Raw genomic sequence first — 11,337 nt, forward strand, 5'->3', positions numbered from 1 at the left:
GAAGTATCGGTGAACCCCGATACCCCAACATTTCTGGGAGCTACGTCTGGGATGCTCCAATATCTCCACACCTGACGCCACACTCCATTGATGTCCAGAGAACTGCTGAACTAAATCCGGTGAGTAAGAAAAGTGTAGATTTCTACCTTCTTACTCAGTTCAGAATTTCTTTGTATGTCTAAGGAAAGTCAGTTGAGGTGATTAGAGGGTATTCTATGAACCCAATGTACAGTCAGAGGAAAGGATAATGAAATGATAAATGTATGGATACTGTAGATTATGATGGATGTAGACAATTTTAGTTAGAAGATAATAAGAGAGGTGTATGTAAGAATTGTACCTGCTGCATTGTTCTGAGAAAATATTCAGGTTGCAAGGGACCTAGACTAGAGTGTGTTACAACTACAAATGCATATTACGGTTTTGTAAGTAATGAAAAAGAACTATATTTTACATTAGGGTGCATTTGAATGAAGAAATACTACATATTGGCCACAAAATCATATGTTACCAGATTATAAACCTATATGTCCATACACTGACTTGAGGGGAAGAATCGGATCAGCCATAAGTGCCAGCCTTTTAATCTACAGCCGATAAAACTCACATCTGGTGTTCCTAGGGCAGACTAGGAGGTAAAGGATTAAAGATACTTATAGTCTGTACAAAGGGGAAAATTGTATTGCCTTATTCCACTTATAAGACATTGTATCCCAGATACTGACAGTACTGTGACCAGTAACCCAGTAAATGGGGGCACAGAACAGTAAGATGCCTACTATAGGCAAATCTATGGATATAATGAAAAAGAGAGAAGGTAGTAAAGCTCTTAAAAGAATTCATAAAGTACTCAAGAGAGCAGGATTTCCCCCAGAAGGGACATTAGACTTAGAGAAATGGTATGGGTTTTATTTGAATAATAAAGAATGGATAAAAAGGCTTGGCTATGAAGGTCAGGTCAATGTGTGGATATGCTAAATGTATGTTTGATCCTGCGCAGCTGAATGAGTGAGATGTGCCCCTCCCTTATTCTGTGTAAAAGATTTCAGTGTGTTGAGATAAGAAGCACTCTGTTTTTTGTTATCTGACAATGTATGTAATGCTGATAAAATATGTCCGGAGTGCTGAGTGATAATAACATGTTGAGGCTAACTTGTATTTAGTCTAATGCTGGGACTTGTAGTTCCACAGCAGTAGGCTGGAAGGTTTCAGCTGATTTTTCTTTCTCTGTATGTGAGTTTTGTCTCCGTCTTACTTCGTGTGAGGGAGATCTGTGTTTGTCTGTCTTGTCTGTTTTTTTTTTTTTTTTTTTGTTTTATAAGAGACATGTTTCAAGGTTAAAGAAGTTGTACATTTTTGTAAATAATATAATGCCTGCCTGCTTAATTCTAAGCTTTTAAAGAGATGCATAACAAGTGTTGAAATGTTTTGGTCTGTCATTACACGATTCAGTGGACGGACAAGTTGGCTGGGGTCCAACAAGCCGTTTCTGTATTTGAACAAAATAATTTTGTTTCTGAAATTTGAGAAAAATAGCTTTCTCTTTAATGAAGTTGAGAATTGTGGGAGTGAGCCTTTACATGAAGATATATATTACAAGCTGTTTTTATCTGTGTGAAAATGGCGCTGATGAATGTTCTCAGAAATAAGGAGGGTTTGTTATGCCCATAAAGAAATTTTACGAGATAAAATGTCGTCTGTGAGCGAGAATTGTGAATATATATTTGTACTTTAAACATGGAAATCACAGAATCTGGAAATATGTGTGAATATTTGGTTTACAAAGAGATGATGAGAAAGGAGTGGCTTTGAACACTCGCCCAGGTCTCGTCACTTTGACATTCCCTGTTTGTGAGATTAGGGACTGCCCCTTTGAGGAAATCAGTTTTTCATTGTATGGAACGCATAGCGTCACAGTTAAGCTACAAAGAGAAACTTTTAAACAAGTGTCGTATTAGCAGCTGTTCAATGTGAATTAATAACAGTTACTGTAATTCCTAGTGAATAAATGTTAATCTCTATGCAAAAGTTTTTTTCTTCACAGAAGCTCTCCAGCTACAAAGCACCCTTTCAATCCAGATTGAATTTATCCAACTTCCAATGAATAGAAGTTTGCAATGTTTTGATCCACAGCTACAACAAACATAAGTAAAAACTAATCAAGAATTTAAAAACCGTAGACTCTGTGTCACTCACCGGACCGTGAGTGCCTCTTCCCGGACATTTAGGAACCGTGGTCGTCCTCCATCCTGAGGGTCTGCGCATGCGCAGCCCTTTCCTATCCTTCAGTGTATGTCCCTTTAACTTAATTGGCAGATCAGGCAACACTCCCTATATTAAGCACCTGTGGTCAACACCACGTTGCCTGATCTTGGAGTCTCATTCCCCATGAGTCTCTGAAGGTGTTCCTGTGTTTCCTCGTGTATTCAGCGCTGCTGATTCCTGTGGTTTCCAAACCACTTCTACCTCTGTGGTTTCCAAACCACTTCTACTCCTGTGGTTCCCATACCACTTCTACCATCAACTGTATCATCGTGACTGTTAGCTGATTCCTATCCGCTGCCTCCGTGCACTACAGTCTTCTAAACCACTTCAACTCTATCTCATATCATTGTGACTGTTTGCTGATTCCTATCCGCTGCCTCCGTGCACTTCAGCCACTCTCCACATCTACTCACCTGTTCATCATCAAGACTGTCAGCTGATTCCTATCCGCTGCCTCCGTGCACTACAGTCTCCAGCTTGCAACTCGTCTGTGTTTCCTCATCGTGACTGTTAGCTGATTCCTATCCGCTGCCTCTGTGCACTACAGTCTCCAGCGTACAACTCGTCTGTGTTTCAACATCGTGACTGTGAGCTGATTCCTATCCGCTGCCTCTGTGCACTACAGTCTCCAGCGTACAACTCGTCTGTGTTTCAACATCGTGACTGTTCGCTGATTCCTATCCGCTGCCTCTGGGCACTACAGTCTTCATCTCATCTCTCCCGTGTTTCCCCGAGACTGCTGCTATTATTGCCATCCGCTCCTCTCCGTGATCAACAGTTCCTGGTCTACTCTGCTCACCCGTGTTCCATCGCTATCTGCACCTGCTGGTTGCTACTGGTTACCTCCGTGTGTCCGCAGAGCCCTGCTGCTGCTGCCAGCGCTAATCGTCCATCTACTGCTGATCCGCTCTCCACGCCTTCCCTGTGTTCCGCTGGTCTCTACCCACCTGTCAGCAGTGGATTCGTGTCTCATCCGCTATCCTGCTGCTAGATCATCACCATTCTCCTGGGTCCTCCAAGATTCCAGTTCCGCGTTCTACCGATTCCTGTGGATTCGGGTCCCTGTTGGTTTACTTACCTGTGCGCTGCACCTACTAGACCTCTGCTTCATCCATCCAGGGACTTCTCATCCTGCCGGCCTCCTGCCGCTCAGGTATCGCTGCACTTCTGTCTGACTGCCTGCTTCTGAACCACGGTATGCATACTTCTCATTGACTGTGCTGGTGTATTGCATATCTTGCTGGACTGTGTTGGTTCTCCTCTGGAGTTTGCTCTCCGCTGAGTCTGTTGCCATCATTGACTATACTATCTTGTTCCGGATTACTTCAAGAGACTTTCCATATTTGCAGTGCTGTTCAGTCATTCATATATATATCTATATTGTGCATATTACTGTGGATCGTGTTAAGGTGCCGTGTTTACCCTGTGTTGCAGTCTCTCCCCGTGCACCTCCTCACTTATATATTCTGTGGTACAACTTGCTAGTAGCAGACCACTGATCCCTGTTTCCAGTATCACCTGTTCCAGTATCCTCTCACATAGCAGTGGTACAACTTGCTATCGCAGACCACTGACTCCCCGGATACCTCCACTTGGATTCCATTCCTTCACTCAGACAGCGGTACAACTTGCTATCCGCAGACCGCTGACTCTCATCACCTCCTCGTTTCTGTTGGACATTCCTCCTCACTATAGCAGTGGTACAACTTGCTATCGCAGACCACTGACTACCCTCACGTGTCCTTGTCCATACAGTTCCTCGTGTACTACTACCTCCATATTACCAGTGTTGCTAGTCATAGACTTTCCTGAGCATCTCATCATCTGCTATTTACTGTTCCGTGATCACCCTGCTACCAGAGTACCCTATTACCACCTATATTGCTCTGGTAAGCCTACCACCTGGTGATCCCTGGGTAAAGACTCCTAGTGCCCGTGACACTCTGCTGAGTAATGATTACCTTGTTTTGGAAAGAGATATTAGAGTTTATGTGCTATTCGCATAGCAAATGCATGAACCAGATGGTTTTTCTGTATGTGCAGAAAGCAAAAGGTTTTTATTTTTATCCTCATAAGAATTTTGAGTCAATCAGTGTTGTAAACGCATTCACTGCCATTATTTACTGTGCTATAATAGTAGTATACTGCAAGTCCTTCTTTGTATCGTGGGTATGGTAATGCATTGATGGGAATTCAATGTTTGTACGGAAATGAAAAAGATTTAAGACTTTATGAGCTATTATCTGTGTTTTTGCATTAGCATTTCTGGGTGATAGTAAGACATTTACACTCTCCACTGAGCAAAACCAAATGTTTAACCAATTTTAAGCTAAAGCAACTTCAGCACCAGCACTGGCTTTGCCAGATTGTGACAGAGCTACTTAAGCACACAAAGTTTAAGGCTTCACTCACAATAATGCCCAACATCGCAGACTGTTTAAGACCAGATTCCTCAATGGCCTTTCTGAAACATATTGTCAACAATTGTTCCTTATAAGACCAGAAGTAGTAACAATGGAAATGCAATCCATGCTCCAAGTCCTAGAAGGTATAGAAGACCGGGAAAAGGAGAAGCAGAGGAAAGTCAAAGACAAGTCCCAAACCGTTCATGTGGTCCAAGAAAATCAAGACTGGAAGGTTCGTACAGACACAAGAGGTGCACCTGAGCAATAAATAAAGGAAAAAGGAAATATGACTCTGCCAGAAATGAAAAAACAAGGAGTTTGTTTCTTTTGCAAACAAAGAGGCCACATGAAAAGAGATTGCATTAAACATAAGAAATGGCTGGAAAGAAGAAATCAACAAGCTACAGACCAACAACTGGCATAGGAAATTGGCACTCCAACGTACCTCCGGCTCACATATAACCAAACTCTGAAAGATGACTTAACTAAAGGCCTAATGAATATCATATTACCCAATGGTCAAGAACGTGAGTGTCTAATTGATACTGGAGCAAGCCACACTGTATTAAGAAAACAGGAGGTACCTCAACAACTATTAACAGAAATTTATTTACCTGCTACAGGCCTAGCAGGAAAAGAAGTAAAACTAACAGAAAGTAAACCAGTTACACTTTTAGTAGGTGAAGAGACAATTGAAGTACCAATACAATTTCTCACTTCCTCATCTTGTCCCTATAATCTGTTGGGAGCAGATGTACTTTCAAAGATACAAGCCAGCATCAAATACACCCCAACTGGAGTAAAACTAACAAGTCAACTCCCATCTCCAGTCCAAGAAGAGCTTACAGCAGCAATCTAGATGCTAGAGCAGATGAGCACATGTCACAAGGATAAGACTGTTAATCTACCAGATTGGCTGAATATAGTACCAGACAAGTTATCGTCCAAAGGAAAACAGGATGTGGGTACACCTAAAGTAAGTCCTGTAAAACTGACACTAAAGCCAGGAACACATCCTGTCTCAATTAAACAGTACCCACTTGCTGCAGCTCAAACCAAAGCAATCTCAGAACAAATACAAGAATATCTACAAATAGGGGTGTTAAGAAAATGTCACTCTCCTTATTCTACACCCCTATTCCCAGTAAAGAAACAAGATGTTGGACAAGGGGGTGCAATACTGGATGGTTTATGACCTAAGAGAGGTCAACAAAAGACTTCTGATCAACACTCCCATTGTACCCAACCCCCACACTTTGCTTAATCAGATACCACCAAATGCAAAATGGTTTTCAGTAATCGACTTGGCAAATGCTTTCTTCTCAGTCCCAATCACAGAAGATAGTCAACTCCTTCTAGCCTTCACCCATGATGGAAACCAATATTGTTGGACAAGACTCTCTCAAGGAGGAGCCACAAGCCTATCAGAATTTTCAGAAGCAATGGCACTAATTCTCCAAGGATGGAGGCCTATCAATCCAACTACTCAACTTATTCAATATGTAGATGATCTCATGATGGCTGCGGAAGCTGAAGAAGAATGCAAAGCAGAAACACTGTCATTACTTTGTTTTCTGGCCGAACAAGACTGCAGAATATCACAAAGCAAGTTGCAACTAGTACAGGAAAAAGTAATATTCTTAGGACATTGTATCTCTGCAGGAACCAGACATCTTACAACTGAAAGAGTTAAAGTTATACGAGACATGAAGACACCAAAAACAGTCAAAGAAATTAGAGCCTTTTTGGGACTCCTCGGATATTGCAGAGAGTGGATTCCCTCAGCTTCAATTCTTATGCAACCACTGTATGAATGCTTGAGGAAACAGGGAACAGAACCGCTCAATATAACTGAAATAGAGAATGCAGTGCAAGCCCTGAAACATGCTATCTCTACTGCACCAGCACTTGGACTACCAGACTATCTGAAGCCTTTCACATTGTTCTGCCATGAGCAGTCAGGACATGCTCTAGGAGTCCTCACACAGAAACATGGAACGAAGCAAAGGCCACTGGCCTATTATTCTGCACAACTCGATCCAGTTATAAGAGGTTCTCCATCATGTATACAAGCAGTAGCAGCAGCAATACTGAAAGAAAAGGTAGCAGATATGGTATTGGACCATGCACTTATTATTCAAGTTCCACATACAGTCACAGAAATTCTTAATCAAGCAAAAACAAGACATTTGTCTGCAGCTAGACTAACTAAATATCAGGTAGCCTTGCTCAGCGCCTCACATGTAACAATTACCAGATGCACAATCCTCAATCCAGCAACCCTGCTCCCCATTGATGATTCAGAAGAGAGGAGTAAGGGGAGTCGCAAAGAAGATGAATCATCAGACAGGGGATATGAGGACCTGAGTGAAGCGTCTGAAGAAGAAACTGAAGAAATACACACACAAAAATTTTCACATGATTGTTTGGAACTTATGAAATTAGAGACTTCAGCGTTGCATAATGTCACTGACACACCACTTTCAGATGCAACCCTAACTCTTTATGTAGATGGATCTAGATACTATGTGGATGGAGTTCCATATACAGGTTATGCCATCACAACTGAGGAAGAGGTGCTTGACTCAGGAACACTGTCTAATGGAGCATCAGCACAAGAAGCAGAATTATTAGCTCTAACTAAAGCTTGTGTATATGCAGAAGGACAAAAAGCCAATGTATATACAGATTCACGTTATGCCTGGGGAGTGGCGCATGACTTCGGTCCCATTTGGAAAAGCAGAGATTTCCAAGAATCAAATGGAAAATCCATCAAACATGCAAACTTGATTAATGAACTGTTTAGAGCATTGGAACTCCCTAAACAAGTGGGAATTATAAAGGTTCAAGCTCACACTAGAGAACAAACTCCAGAAGCAAGAGGAAATAACTTTGCAGATCAAGCAGCAAAAAAAGGCAGCCCTCCAACCAAAGAATACTACATTTCTTGTAGACTCAACAGAAGGTGACACAGACAAATTTCAATTCCCAGACCTACAAAGCCTTAAAGACTTTCAGAAACAAGCAACAAAGGAAGAAAAGAATAAGTGGGAAAAAGAAGGTGCACAGCTTGATGAGCAAGGAATATGGTCAAAAGAAAATAAATGGTGCCTACCAAGAGCCTTATACCCAGTAATGACTCAGATTGCACATGGACAAGTACATCATTCCAAAGAGGCAATGACTAATAGGGTATGGAAAAATTTGATTGCCCCTGGATTTAACTGTGCGGACACAAACTGTGTGGCAGCTTGCTGGATATGTGGAATACACAATTTAGGGCAAAGAGTAAAGACCCCAAAGGCTTTCTATCCCTTTCAGAGACTTCAGATCGACTATATACAACTTCCTAAATGTGGTACCTACGAGTATGTGTTAGAAGGAAAAGCTACTGCTAAAAATACAGCAAAGAAATTAATCTCAGAAGTCATCTATAGATATGGCATACCTGAAGTTATTGAATCAGATAGAGGTACAACCTTTACAGAAGAGATAATGAAGCATGTAATGAAGAACTTGGGAGTATCACAAGCTTTTCACACTCCTTATAGGCCACCAGCAGGTGGGAGGGTAGAAAGGCTTAATGGTGACATTAAATTAAAACTACAGAAAATGATGCAAGAAACCAAAAAGACTTGGTTAGAATATTTACCAATAGTTCTGTTTAACATTAGAACTACACTTATGAAGAGACACAGGTTTAGCACCAAATGAGATACTGTTTGGCACAGCACAAAGAACAGGCTGTTATTTTCCATAGCAACTACAGCATGTACGTGGTGATTTGTTGAACTATGTTGCTTTATTACAGAAACAACTAACTGAAATACATGGTCAAATGTTCTCCTTCATTCCAGACCCTAATTTTGATACAGGTACCCATAAACTGCTATCTGGTGACTGGGTGGTCATAAGAAAGCACATCAGGAGACGTCTTGAACCCAGATATAAGGGTCCTTATCAAGTCCTGTTGACGACTCCCATGGCAGTGAAAGTACAGGAAAAAGACACCTGGATTCACGCATCACACTGCAAAGTCTTCAAATCAGGGGAGTCTTGTTCTGATAAATAGAAATGACTGTCTTATGGTATTGATATGTCTTACCAGAATATTTGTGCCTGAAGTAGGGGTCAAGGCCTCCCTGACCCAGTATGAAACAGACAGATAAGTGACAAATTGCCTATGTCACTGTGAGAAACAGAAGGGGAAGGAGTGCTCAACAATTTGCACTCATAGGAGAATAAACTTTGAAAATGCCTTTGTGAATACATAACCTCATTGGCAAAGTTGTCAGCAATGATTCATTTTGAATATTGGGAATATTGCCATTAGTAGCAAAGGGTTTGGCAATCCAGCTCATTGTATATGTGGTAGAGAAAATTGTTATATGGCTGATTAAGAAATTACTGACACTTGATTGTTGTTCCTGCAGGAAAAATAATGAGCTTCCAGAACCAGTAATGATCACAGAAATTTCTACAAGTTTAATGTCTGAGACAAACAGTGAACATTATCAGCAATGGTCAACAATCAAACCAAAAACCTGCACAGTCTGCAACAAGAGATTGACAGTGACCATCGAGAAACCAGAATGAAAATTGATGTCCTATTCATTAGTGGGACATATTTGTTAAAGAATCTTATTCCATATAGAAAGCAATGAATATCTTGATTCATCCATTGATACTAATTCTTCTTGTACTAACTATAATGATTATATGGAACTGCTACTTAAAATGTAATACAAGAAAGCTTTTGAATAGATATCAGCAAAGTATTCCCCTCTATGCACCGAGATAAAACATTAAGTAGGGAAAGAAAAGTTATGGTGATAAAGTACCAGAGATATGTGCTTAATGAATTCTTGTTCTAATCATATGGGGTCCTTATGATACCATATGTTTAAATGTAGGTACTAACTGTCTTCTGCTGAGTATCGCCATGACTGATAGGTAGAGGTTAATAGTTGATATTTAATCAAAGAGGGGAATGTTAGAGTGGAATTGTATGATTATTGATTTAATATCTATCATGTGCTAAGCTTTAGATGCTAATATGTTATGCTATGACTTTAAGAGAAATTAAGCAGATATTATTTTCAGTTTAAAAAGACAAATTATTCAAGGTTGGCCACGCAGCGCCATGTTCCCATCAACGAAAACATTCCAAGAACATGTAGCAACGTTCTTGATAAGATAAAACCCAAGGACTCAAAGATGGGGGCAGCACAAGGATATTGGCGAAAAGCCTGGAAAGAGATAACACACAAAGAAGAAAGAGTTGTTTGATCTTTGATGTAAAACTGAAATATATATTGTTAATTGATTTTCTCTCATTATTTTACTGTCTTATAATTGGTTGTTCAGAATCTATACCCCTAGACTTACATGTATAAAAATAAGCGCTGAAGTGGTCTCAAATTGGAACAGAATAAAGCTGCTCAGCATTATATCATACAGGTGTTGAGTATTTTCTGTTCACCAGTCGACTGAAAACAAAGAAAGATCTGACTGACATTGAAGGTGCTTGATAGAAGTATCGGTGAACCCCGATACCCCAACAGGTCCGACTCAGCCTCCCCATCAGGGTTTACGCACATAGCTTTGTTCAGCAATATTGGCTGCAGAGTTTCCAAATTTACGCTTGTCTGCATACTTAGTCTACCTGTCACTTTCCTCCCCATACCCAGTTGCTTCACTAGGCAGGTTCCCGATTCTTGGCCCCCCATATTAATCTTCATATGGGGTGGCTCAAGGATGGCAGGTTCACTCGGGCCAATTCCGGGGTCCACATCCATTACCCTGTCTAGGGCCGATTCTTGCACAGACTCTGCGGTTAGTCCATCACTTTGTAGGTTCCTAGCTCCGGCCAAGCTGGTATTAGGCCTCACGCCAGAAACATCTTCCATACTGGATGATTTAGACCCAGAAGCCTGGGGGCTCTCCACCTCTCCTCCCCCAGGATCCTCCATCTACAGCTGGGATAAGTATCAGAACAAAGTCCAGTTACTGAGCACTCTCCAAAACACGTCCTTCCTCAGCGGCTGCTGGCACCAGACTTGCCCTCCAATGGGTCCTCGTTAAAGGATTTAAAGTGTACTCATTCCAATTACAGGGCCTCGAAAGAGTCCTGTATTGTTATTTTTCGTCACTACCTCCCCGAGTCGGGAGTGGGTAATTTGCGCGCCTGCTGCCTTCCTTGGATGTGGTAGCCGTTTCTCAGGCTCCCTCTCCGGAATCGAACCCTGATTCCCCGTTACCCGTGGTCACCATGGTAGGCGCGGAAAGTACCATCGAAAGTTGATAGGGCAGACATCCGAATGTATCGTCGCCGTCACGGGGACGTGCGATCGGCCCGAGGTTATCTAGAGTCGCCAAAGCGGCCGGGGGCCGGCGGGCCCGGGCCGAGGCCCGGAACACCGCCGGGGCGCCCCGGATTGGTCTTGGTCTGATAAATGCACGCATCCCGGGGGGTCAGCGCTCGTCGGCATGTATTAGCTCTAGAATTACCACAGTTATCCAAGTAACGGGTGGAGCGATCAAAGGAATCATAACTGATTTAATGAGCCATTCGCAGTTTCACTGTACCGGCCGTGTGTACTTACACGTGCATGGCTTAATCTTTGAGACAAGCATATGCTACTGGCAGGATCAACCAGGTAGCTTT

General features: G+C 41.9%; 1 long non-coding RNA gene across 1 annotated transcript; it reads left to right on the top strand.

Moving 5' to 3' along the window:
- Positions 1 to 125: 125 nt before the first annotated feature.
- LOC142109515 (uncharacterized) lies at positions 126 to 10,125 on the top strand. The gene is made up of 2 exons (XR_012680410.1): positions 126 to 2,148; positions 8,528 to 10,125. It is a non-coding gene; the product is annotated as an uncharacterized LOC142109515 (long non-coding RNA).
- Positions 10,126 to 11,337: the final 1,212 nt, after the last annotated feature.

Source organism: Mixophyes fleayi (genome assembly GCF_038048845.1).
Source record: "Mixophyes fleayi isolate aMixFle1 chromosome 2 unlocalized genomic scaffold, aMixFle1.hap1 SUPER_2_unloc_1, whole genome shotgun sequence".
Taxonomy (NCBI): Eukaryota; Metazoa; Chordata; class Amphibia; order Anura; family Limnodynastidae; genus Mixophyes; species Mixophyes fleayi.